Source organism: Tenebrio molitor, chromosome 4, assembly GCF_963966145.1.
Source record: "Tenebrio molitor chromosome 4, icTenMoli1.1, whole genome shotgun sequence".
Classification (NCBI taxonomy): domain Eukaryota; kingdom Metazoa; phylum Arthropoda; class Insecta; order Coleoptera; family Tenebrionidae; genus Tenebrio; species Tenebrio molitor.
Window position 1 is genome coordinate 24135535 of NC_091049.1, and position 12360 is coordinate 24147894.

General features: G+C 36.4%; 1 long non-coding RNA gene across 1 annotated transcript; it reads right to left on the reverse strand.

The window, feature by feature from the left end:
• Positions 1-1561: 1561 nt before the first annotated feature.
• LOC138129163 (uncharacterized) lies at positions 1562-2296 on the reverse strand. The gene is made up of 2 exons (XR_011159127.1): positions 1863-2296; positions 1562-1794 (listed from the first exon to the last, which is right to left on the reverse strand). It is a non-coding gene; the product is annotated as an uncharacterized lncRNA (long non-coding RNA).
• Between the last annotated feature and the right edge of the window lie 10064 nt (positions 2297-12360).

Here is a 12360-nt window from a genome sequence, read left to right on the forward strand (position 1 = left end):
GTATTTGTGCTAATTTTTTAAATAAATGTACACCCCTCAAAAACAAATTTTTTGCAGCGCATAAATAAATATCTCTCACATTTTGACTGGCCTCCTCGAGCACAAACACCACGAGCCGCCACTGTAAATTATTTATAAATGTGTATTCATCATTGTTCAAAATGTAGGTGAATTTGTTGTTACCTAAGCAACCCTTAAAGCTAATAGTGTTTTAAAGGCCCTTTTTCGCACGCATTTTAGTGTCAAAAACAGGGATTATGATTCAGGTATAATAAAAAATTTATTGTGTGTTTATGTTTCATAATTATTGCATTTTGATAAAAAACCTATTCTTTATTATTATTTTAAATAAATTTTTTCTAATTTTGACATATAAAGTGACACTTTTCAAAATTAATTGAGGTTGGGAAACGTCACACTTTTCGTAACTGGTTACGAAAAGTAAAATCTTTCCTAACTGGTTAGGAAAAATTTATTGTATCATCAATTTGACACTGTTATATTTTTTGTTTTTAAGCAAAATAACCGTACCTACTTACCTACTTGATATTTTAACACAATAATAATTTATTATTAATGAAATTCATTACTTCGTTTAACGTTTGAAGAAACTTTTTTTTTGTCAAAATTAGAAAAAATCTTGTATGTAACACTTTAGGAAATGCAATTTTGTGTAACTCGTGTGATTTTGCGGGATCTCGCTGCGCTCGTCCCGCAAATATTCCACTCGTTACACAAAATAACGCATTTCCTAACTGGTTACATAAATAGCTATTAAAACAATAATGTTGCCTTTTTTCATACAGTCGTGTCGTAAATGGTAATTTGTATTTAATCTTACTTCTTGCCATGAAGTTTTTTCGAAGAAAAGGTGTAAGAAAAATTTGTACATTGTTGTAGTACAATTGTTTGATTCCTTCTGATATTTTTTTCCGTGATTGTTAAAACAGCATATTAAAAAAAAAAATTTTTATACCGTCCGGTAGATGTTCGATTACATTATCAATTTGAGTCCGGTAAGTGAGTTAGTTATAACTTATAACAGTATCAGAGCTGGAAAGTGTCGCTAAGCAACACCTACCGGACTGTTTTATTTTTATAAATCAAATCTGACTTTGAAAAGTTAAAAAGTCAAAAAATATTCAATGTAAAAAACAATAGCAACGGCTGTTGCCACAGGAAAAAAGGTGATGCGATTTTCACAATATTATTATTATTCTATTCTATTCTATTCTATTCTATTCTATTCTATTCTATTCTATTCTGTTCTATTCTAGTCTATTCTATTCTATTATTTAGTTAAGCTTGCCAACAGGTGATGACCTAATTACGGGCAAGCTGGCAGTAAGTGGAATGAGTAGCAGCTACTACTTTCCCATTAGGAATCACACTTACTACCAGCTTATAAATACTCTTACTAAGAGGCATAGGTATTAAACCCCACAGCTCAATAAAATAATTTTGTGTACAACCGTACGCGAAATGAGCACTTCGCGTGCCGAGAGCACGCCGCGAAAATGAATTTCGCAGCGGTTGCCTTGACGACGGCCGTAAAAGTAAGTCATTTCAATATTTATTTATTATCACAATTACAACATATCCATCTCTATATTTGCGGTGTGATCTTACAAAATCTGGATTGGGTACAGTTAAAGTTTGATTTATGCCAGTTTTTGTGTCAGGAACGGCCGCTATTAGTACAGAATTTTCATCCGGTTTGAAGTTCCCGCCAATTTCAAATGGAGTGGTCGCCGCATGAATGACGAGTCGGTAAAAAAGATCCCCATTATCGATCTAGAACAGACACGTATGAATTAGGTTAATTTTTCACCGGTCAAAAAGGGAAATATCTAGTAACTAACTAGTAACATATCCTGAATCCTGAATGGCATCAACAGACATTTTGGTTTATTTGTCTCTTCGCACGGCATTTGATATTTCCACGATTAAAATAACTGAGATAGCCGAGTTTGAATTTAAACCAACCGCCAACAAAAGCCAGGAAAGTACCGTTGTTGGTACCACCAGCGACCACTAGGGGCGGGGGTGGAAGCCGACAGGGGATGAACGGCCATGGTTTTTTTTGCGACACTTCTCCCTTGTCTGTAGATGAGTGCAGAGGTACCCTGTGTGATTTTCTTTTTGTGCTCTAACTGTGTGATTTTCGGTGCTTTCCGAACTACAATAGACGTTGTTGTTGTCCAGCCCTTCTGGTTTGAACAAGGTATGTTTGCGATACTAAAATTATGTCTGTTTCGCACGGAATGTATTATAACTGTCATAATGGGTCGCACGTGGTTTGTTGATGTGTCCTACCGTATTGTATAAAATCCGCAATTATCTCGACCATCCCGATGTATCACGCTTTTTAACATTTGTCAGCTTGTGAAGGAGAGTAAGGCCGTCTGGTTCTAGCTTTGCAAATTTTATAAAATCGTACGGATCACGTTTTTTTTTGTAAACTCAGGTGTAACAATTCACTAACGTTCCTAAAAGAAAAAGGGCACCAAGTTTTAGCGTGGGTCTGTGGCTTTCACTTTTTATAAGCGCACCCCTTTTAATTATTCCGAGTGACGCTTTTGGTGTGATAAATACCTAGTTATTGTTCAACACTTTAATCAAAATTTCAAAGTTTCCACTTTCCATCCCGGTAGCAACCAAATGTGTTTATATTTCAGGTGTCTCCGTGGGTTTTTCCTTAGCTAGGGATCTACTACATTTAGTTATTTCCACCGCTTAGTCCTGGGGCGCCCTCGATATTATTCAGGGCGCCCCCCCTTGTCGATGAACCGGCTCTAATTTGCTAGGGTCGACCGGACTATGGTTTTAAATTTTTATGTATGTGTTATTGGTTGTTACCACTTTTCCATCCCAATTTGAAGGTGTTCTTAGATAGCTGTGTCAACAAATATTTGTCGCGTTTCTTTTTTTGTTTCCTTTTTCGAGTTTGCTGTAGATCTAAATTCTTGACCTTACCGCGAGGGTCTCTGTCTGTTTGAGGGGTTTTGTTTTCCTCTAACCTCCAAGCGTTGAATACGACCTCGCGGCCCTCATAAAATTTGCACCCCAAGGGAGACACAAAAACCTAACGCTTGGCAGGACTTGTTGAATGCTGGGTTATACCCGAGCTCCATGGCACACTTCCGGAAATGTAATCAGGCCTATTTTCCCTGTGTAGCCTGACAAGCGCGTTTTGTTTTTCTTTTGCTTTGGAAAAGTCATGTTCACTTCAACCGATGAACTTAGAGCACCTCAATTTGTTGACTTAACGTAAAGCAGTTAGGACTTTTCCCTTAGCACTAAATCACGGGTAGGCGGGAAATGTTAAAGTCGTAAGGATAGGTGCCACAGACCACCGGACCACACAAAGCCATTCGCTCCTTCTATAGCGTATCTGCCGCACATTGTAATTTAACTTGAAAAAAAAACATGCTAAAGTTCTCGTCTAGTGCTCGCTCTCGCTCGAAAGGTCCGAAGTAACTGCATTGTTTGTAATGTACATGACCCTTCCGTTTTTCTTGAATTTTAGATTGTGTTGTTTATGAAATCAGTTTTGCTCAAATTTCAATAACTGTCCCGTCTACGTTGTCACTTCGGACTTGTTCGTATTTTCAGGAGAGGTTTTAGCGGAGCCTCATTCGGGGGTCTGGGAGAATGGCTAGAGCTCACCATTTTCCTAGAGTTCCAAATGAGTAGTCTTCTCACATTTGTGGAGACTTGAGTGCCCTCTCCCGAGACGTTATTATTCATTAATCCCGGCGTTAACAAAATCATAACTCTGAATAAATAGCTGGTTTTAATTATTGTGTTGTTTTATTTGCACTCTTCTGTGTGGTTCACAAACCCTGTTGGAACGAATCTGGTAATGTTTAATTTGTATTAAAAAAAAAACACACAACGTAGGGAAATTAACGAGGTACGATCACGCGCTCTTGGCCATTTTTGAATTTCGCGGGTTTTATTTTTATTGCGTATGTTGGTAAAAAAAATGAGATGGCCGCTTGGTGGGAATTTTGAATTATCCACTTGATTCATCACATCACGGCTTCCTAGATTAATAAGAGTCGAAGCCTCTAATACGGCTGGTCGAGTTCCTTGAACTATCTGTTCCTTCAAAAGCCAAAAGTATATTAGCGCCCTCTACCAAAAAACGAATATTTTTTAAATTAAATGAATGAAAAATCGTATTAATGTTTTTTTTTCTATCAATAATCTACTTTTTGAAGTAGTGTATGTAACATACAAATTACGATTCTTTTTAACATGAGATTTGTACGCGGTTAAGCAGCCAAATACACAAATGTATAGTGGCGCCCTCTCAGGAACAGTAAAAATGCTTGCAACTGATGAACTCGACCAACAGTATTAGAGGCTTCGACTCTTATTAATCTAGGAAGCCGTGCATCACATAACCTAAAAGGGAATTTAACATTTACCTGCCACAATAAATAAATTCCAGTAAATAGGTAAGCCAATGCAACATTATCCGACACGGTTTTCACATTCTCCTTGTCACATCAGTCTCAAAGTCACTGTAACATTTTTTATATTGCTGTTGCGATTTTTCAGGTTTCAAATGCGACACTGCACAATTTATAATATTTTTTTAATTCTGGATGAGTACACGGAACAAGAGCTGCATATTTGCGGTATAATCTTACAAATTCTGGATTGGTGACAGTAAAAGTTCGTTTTATGCCAGTTTTTGTGTCAGGAACGGCCACTATTAATACAGAATGTTCATCCTTGATGTCATCGATAGACATTTTGGTTAGTTCGTCTCTTCGCATGGCTCCTGATATTCCCATGATTAAAATGACCTAAAAAAGGGCAGATTATACAGCAAATTGATCTGGTCTCATGTCAATACCTTAGACTTTTTCGCCCGATAACCAGCTGACTTTTTTTCAAAAAATTTGTTTTGCTTTCACTAACATTTTCTAACGGCACTCGACCAGCCAGTGATTATTGTATTGGTTATTTATGTCGCTTACCGATATTTGTGCCATTTGAAGCTTTTTATTTTTTAGTTATTTAACTTTGCGCTTTGTTCTCTTTTATTTGCTCATTGTTTAATGTTGCGTTTTGTTTTGCTTATTTTATCATTGTTTAATGTCGCGCTGTGTTTTGCTGAGGTTTCTCATCGTTTAATGTTACGCTTGGTTCGATTGAATTAAACTGGGGTTTTTCTTTGTGTTGTTGTTAGATTTCGAAAAGTTGAAGTAAAATGTTGTAAGTACGCCCTTATGGGAGCTAGGTGACAATCAGGAAGTCGTGGGGTTGTTTAGTAAATTTCTGTGGAAGCTACGGTTATTCAGAGCCGTTAGCGGGGGCGGACCTAAGTCTTTGCGGGAGCGGCGTCGGGATGTTTTCGTGAAGCTTCCGTCGAGGTTATAGAGACTTCGGGGTTTTGTCCGGAAACGGTTGGTTGGGGACGGCGGACCTAGGTCTTTGCGGCTGCGGTCTAGGAATGCTAATCGTACGACCCCGAAACGCTATGTCACTCTTGCTTGGTCGGTGAAATAGTCTGACGTTCATTAATATCCCGAATATCTATAAACGTCGCTTGATTTCAAGATGATTCAGATTATTCTTCTGAGTCCCCTCGCGGCCGAAAGTTTTTTACCTCCAGCTCTAAGCTCCCGTTGGCGTACCTTGACCGCGTAGTTCCGAATTAAACATTGTGTCTGTCATTAATCGAATTGTAAAATATGAGTAATACCTGGGATACTGTTTTTGAAGAGGGTTTTTCATCCGTCCCTGTCTGTAATAATAACAGCATTCTAATTTGTTTACTTGTTTTGCAAGCTTTAACCTGTCATTTTGTCTGTCATGTACCCGTTTTCTGTTGTTTTAAATGTTGCTGCATTCATCTTTTCGTTTATCTTTGTAATGTACTCAACTAGTGAATTTCTGGTACTCCGTTAAACTTAATTTCTGTCCTTTTGTATTCGTTTCAATTTTTTTTCCATCAAAGTTATTACAGGCATTTTTAATAAAAGGTATTTTGCGTCCCTCACATGTGTGTTTTATTTGCGGCACTCTTCCAACTGGAACTCTCATCGTTTGCATTCCGAACCTTTTTTCCGCCAAAAGAAAAACACAACGTAGGGCGCAGGTTCGAATATTTGGCGGAAAAAGTAATGTATTCAGATCATTACAACACCGCTCTTTAAAGTCATTGTAACACTTATCGTACTGCCGTTTGGACTTTTCTGGTATTAAATTGGACACTGCACAATCTGAAATATTTTTTAACTCCGGGGAAGTAGACGGAACAAAAACGTTGTAATTTTCTTGCGACATTTTTCCAATTTTTCTCAAAATGAATTGTTTTATTTATGTCGTTTCCATAGCGACATGGCAACATGTAGGCCGACTTTATTTTTATTGACAGTGAAGGAAATTTTACTTGTTCATTTTATAATTACAAATTTTCGGTTTGCACACAAAATGTTGTGTACACCTTGGCTACGAAATCTCCTTTGACGACCTCGAGATTGTCTTGTCTCGGCCGCAAAGCGGCCTTGACGACAATTTTTCTCTCGGTTCGTCAATGTAGGATTTCGCAAATAACTATTTTTATTTGATGATTCAATTTTATTACTTAGTAAACATTTTTTTTTTTTCATTATTAAAATACATTTTTATATTAATAACATAATTACATAACATTATTTTTTTTTTTATAAATTAACAGCTTATATTAATAACATAATTACATAACATTTTTGTTTTACAATACAAAAATATCCGATAATATTGCGGAATCTGGAAAAGTGCCTCGAATGCTTGCAGCGTTTCCACGTTGAATGGCAAGGGAAATCCTCTCGAAAAGGAATTTCTTTGATTTTGAATCGCCTGATTCAGCGATAAGTCGGTTTCTTGAATTTTAGATTGTGTTGTTTATGAAATCAGTTTTGCTCAATTTTCAATAACTGTCCCGTCTACGTTGTCACTTCGGACTTGTTCGTATTTTCAGGAGAGGTTTTAGCGGAGCCTCATTCGGGGGTCTGGGATAAGTCGGTTTCCTACTTAATAATGGCAAAACTGTATTTATGAATACAGAAAGATACGCTTGTTTGAAAATCACACAAAAAATGTATGGGTGCTATTTAAAAAACCAAAGTTGGTAGCCGTGGCAGCGAAACAAAAGAAGGTAGGAACAAAGTAAAAAGGTCTTTTTGTGCTTCGCCCAGTTGTCGACCTAACTGCGTTTCGATCTTCAATCTGTGGGCTTAGCACGAGATTGCAGATTCCTTTGAAAACACTACCTATTTAAATCATCTTTCAAAACAACATTCAATTATACAGGGTGTCTTAAAAATGGCGCCCAATCTCCTAAGGGTCTTAAAGAATAGAAGTCTGGTAAGGTAAATCTCAATATAAAATTTGATCGGACCAACAGATTTTGTATAACTTGCTCTTAAATATGATGATTTCCAAGAGATGTATCTCCTTTATCACCAAATTTTACAGCTGAATTATAAATTACTTTACAATTTTACTTTTTCCAAGACCCCTTTGGGTAGTGAAACAACACAGAAATCCTTCTTTTTAGAGTAATGACCTGTGGGAGACAGCAAAGGCGCCGGGTTTTTCCCATCTGTTATGCACCTGGGACCAACCAACCAACAACTCTGGCCGAGTGCGCATAATAGGGTTTTTCCTGGGTACCTGCACCCTGTACATAAATACCTTGTACATAGCTAGTTTTAAGTATTGTTGTTGTAACACCGTAGAAAGCTGACCAATACATTTTATAATCTCATCCAACACGTTTTATTTATTCATTCGAGTAAATTAATATAGTGCGAAACGCCGCACTATTCATAATATGGTCCTTCGAGCCGGATAAATTCAGCAAAAAAGTGAAAAAGTGGTGAAACAATCCCAATCAGCGATTTATCCAACAATCAAGTGAAAAAGTGGTGAAACAATCCCAACATCGAAATTCAAGAAGCAAGTGGATCAAGCAGGGCGAAACAATCCCAACAAATAGTGGTGAAACAATCCCAACAAACAACTGCAAAAATCTCCGGTTGTGCAAGAGAAACAATCAATAACAACAATCAACAGCAACAACATAGCAGTCAGTAAGTCCCATTTTCGTTATCCCACTCCAACAATATCATTCTATTTGCATCAATACAGTTCGTAATATAAATCAAAATGGTGGACGCTTTGATCAAAAAACGTACCGCTGTAAAGTCAGCTCTTACTCGGTTTGAAACTCGCTTAAACAAATTTAATTTGGAAACGGATGATACTAGCGAGTCAGAACTTCGATATAATAATTGTTTACAATTACTCGATCAATTCGAAGACATTCAATTGCAAATCGAAGATTTGGGCGAAGATAACGATTTAGAAAACGAATCACAACGAGACAATTTTGAGAACCATTACTATAGAGTTTTAGGGAGGGCTAGCGAAATAATTAAAAAACAATCAAAAAATATAGTTGACGCTCGTAATATTCAAAATTCATCCATTCAATCCGAACATCAATCTATGCCTCAAATCAAATTACCTGAAATTAAATTACCCACTTTTGATGGACGGTTTGATGCATGGTCAAATTTTCATGACACATTTAAGTCGTTAGTACATCATAATAACGCACTATCAAACGTTGACAAGCTTCAGTATTTAAAAGCCGCCTTAAGTGGAGAACCAGCACGCGTAATTCAAGCAGTTGCAATCACAGACAAAAATTACGACACAGCGTGGAAAAAATTAATTGATCGTTACGAAGATAAGGAAGGCATTATCCTCAAACATATCAAATCATTATTTGAATTGCCACCAGTTCAAAAAGAGTCTTTTTTGTCTTTGAGACAACTTGCCGACGATACGTCAATTCATTTAGAAGCCATAGAAAATCTAGATGATGAAAATCACAAACTACAAGATAGGCTGTTAATTCATTTAATGTGTAGCAAATTAGATAACGGCACAAAACGCGAGTGGGAGCGTCACATTATTAACAAAAAATGTCCTCCCGTAGACATGTTGGTCCAATTTCTCATTGAAAGGGCAAAATTATTAGAAAAAACTAATGTAAACAAATCTGTAAAAAATCCTAATATTAACTGCATGGTTTCAACAAAAAATTTAGTCTGTCCATCATGCAAAGGATCACATTTTCTGTATCATTGTGAGCAATTTTTAAATTCATCAATTAACAACAGAATTAGTTTCGTCAAAAAATTAAACCTTTGTCTAAATTGTTTAAAGGCCAATCATTACACGAACAACTGTAAATGGTCTGGATGCCGCAAGTGTCACAAAAAGCACAATACATTGTTACATCTTGATCAAAAATCGAACGATGAGCCAGAGGCAAAAATTAGCCAATCTCCACGAGAGAGTAATAATTCCGATCAGAATTTAAATTCAAACATAGTGTCAAATCATTCATGCACCAACACAATCTCATCTCAGATTTTATTAGCAACAGTGTGTCTTCAAGTAAGAGATAAGAGTGGTCAACTTCGTAATTGTAGAGCACTCTTGGACTCGGGTTCTCAATGTAACCTCATATCGAACGGTTGCTGTAAAAAACTGGGATTGAAGTTAACAAAAGTAAATTCAGCTATAATTGGCATTAATGAATGCAAATCCCAAGTTCAATATAAAACAGACATTAATTTAATTTCAAATTACATGCAGTTTGAAACCCAAATATCTTGTTTAGTTATGGGGAAAGTGACCGAAAATCTGCCATCTAGCGGATTTGATCCAGTTCATTTAAACATACCGGAGAACATTCAATTAGCAGACCCATTATTTAATCAGAAGAGTGAAATTGACTTATTGCTGGGCTCTGACATATTTTGGAATCTTTTGTGTATTGGACAAATAAAATTGGGGAAAAACAAGCCCACGTTACAAAAAACAAAATTTGGATGGATCATTTCGGGACCAATCCCTAATTATTCAAACATTCACAACAATACCTTTTTAAGTAACATCAACATACATGAAAAAATTCACAATGAAATTTCAAAGTTTTGGGAAATCGAAGATTGCCAAAATCATAAACCTGCATTATCAGAAGAAGAAACACTTTGTGAAAATCATTTTATTGCGACCACTAAACGACACGAAAGCGGTAAATTAATTGTAAGCATACCGTTTAAGTCAAATGTTTCAGAATTAGGAGAATCTTATAGCAGTTCATTAAAGCGATTCTATGCACTAGAACGGAAATTAGAAAAAAATGCTCCACTCAAAAAACAGTATCACGCATTTATGACAGAATATGAATTATTAGGTCATATGTCAGAAGTAAAAGTAGATAACCGCGACGGCTATTATCTTCCTCATCACCCAGTCTTTAAAGAGGATAGCTCTAGAGGTGGAATTATTTCAGAAGAACACTCCGTGACACTATCGCGTGGTCTGCGCCAAGAACGTGTTTTGGTACGATTTTAATTTGTTGTCAGAAACAGTGTCTCGCATGTTTTTCTCAACATTTTCGCAGCGTTTAGTCTTCCTTTAAGTATTTCATCGATTTCTGACAATAGTGTAAAACTGTCTTTTTCAAGACACATTCTTGTGAATTTTTCTAAAAATTGTGAGTTAAATATTATGTTTTGTGAGGTTATGGTCAATTTTTATATTGTTTGTTGTTAGCTTAAAAAACGTCTCAGACTGCTTACAATGGCAACATCTTCATCCAAAAAACTTGGTATCAAGGGCAAAGTGATACACAGCCAAGGGCGAGAAATAATTTCCAACAAAAATTTTATGAAGGAGGAAGCTGTGAATGGAACTACTATAATTTCGTTGGCAAATTTCAAAGCAAGGCTTATTACAGCTACAAAAATATCCTAAAGTTCGTATCGACGGATCGCCAAGGAGGCCGCAGACGTTGCATCAGGTGCAGTTCCTTGTTTTTCGACACCAGGTAAAAACAGAAAACGTGACTGTCCCAAAAGCAAACTGTGTGATGGGGAAATGGAGACTATTCGTTCAAGTATATCTACATAACTTTTATATAAGTGAAAAAAAGCAGCCAACGTTGAAAGGTTTGTAGTTCTACTTTAAAAAACGATCACTACAAAGTTATGTTTTTGTGTGTAGGGATTCTCAAAAAGATCCAAGACTCTGGCTTGTCATTTGGTGGAGGTCTAACAACACTTTCACGAGGACTTAAGAAGATGGGATTTCGGTAATCTTTCGCAATGTTGGCTTGTATGCAGTAACAAATAAAAATATTTATTTGCTATTGGAAAACAATGGCAGACAAAAGGAAAATTTTACTAGAGTCCTATGACATACGTGCCAAACGGATTCAATATTTAAAGCAGTTATGTTCATGAGGAAAGACCAATTGTCTATACTGATGAATCCTACATCCATAGCTCCCATTCACAATCAAAACGTTGGACAGATGATAGTGTATTGGGATTGAAAAAGCCCCTTTCCAAAGGAAAACGTTTAATTATGGTCCATGCAAGTTCAAAAGCAGGAGTTGTACCCAATGCACTACAACCTTGTTATATAGCAATATTGATAAATTTTAAAACAGAATCGCACCAATTGCTTCCTACCACAACGTGAAAATTGAAAAAGATCCTAATTCTAATACAAGAAAACAGGTGATGATTGATTGACTGGTGGAACGAAATCTAACCGAGAATGCCAAATAGTAATGCGCATTCGTAATTATAACATATTCGTACACGAAAAAAAAAGTCACTTGCCGAGAATAGCACTCCTGTACATTTATTTTGGACGAAGAATAAATCCTTGTTTTCTATACAAACTTTTTATCGTTTTCTTATCGGAAAACATATGGTATGCTGTGCGATAACTCACTAATGTTTAACTAGCTGTTCTTGCAATAAAATCATTAGATACAAATATTAGTTGTTATTTCAATTAAATTCCCTTATTTCCATCCTACACGATACGCCAATGGATTCACGCGCAGGAAAAGGCCACGCCTCTTGATGACGTACATGTTCTTCTGAAATAATTCTACCTCTACCACCAGATTGCGGGTAGTCTTTGATGGGTCAGCAAAAACGTCGTCAGGATTATCATTAAATGACGTTCAAATGGTAGGGCCTCCTTTGCAAAATGACTTGTTCAATATTTTATTAAGATTCAGACAGCATCAATTTGTGATAAAAGCAGACATCGAAAAAATGTATAGACAGGTTTTGATAGAGGACAATCAAAAACAATACCAAAAAATATTTTGGCGTTCAGACGTTTCGCAACCGGTCAAAGTTTATAAATTAAACACGGTCACGTATGGTACAAGTAGCGCACCTTTTCTTGCCATACGATTTCTAAACCAAGTGGCTTTAGATCATTTTCAAAACGATCCAGTTATAAGTAATA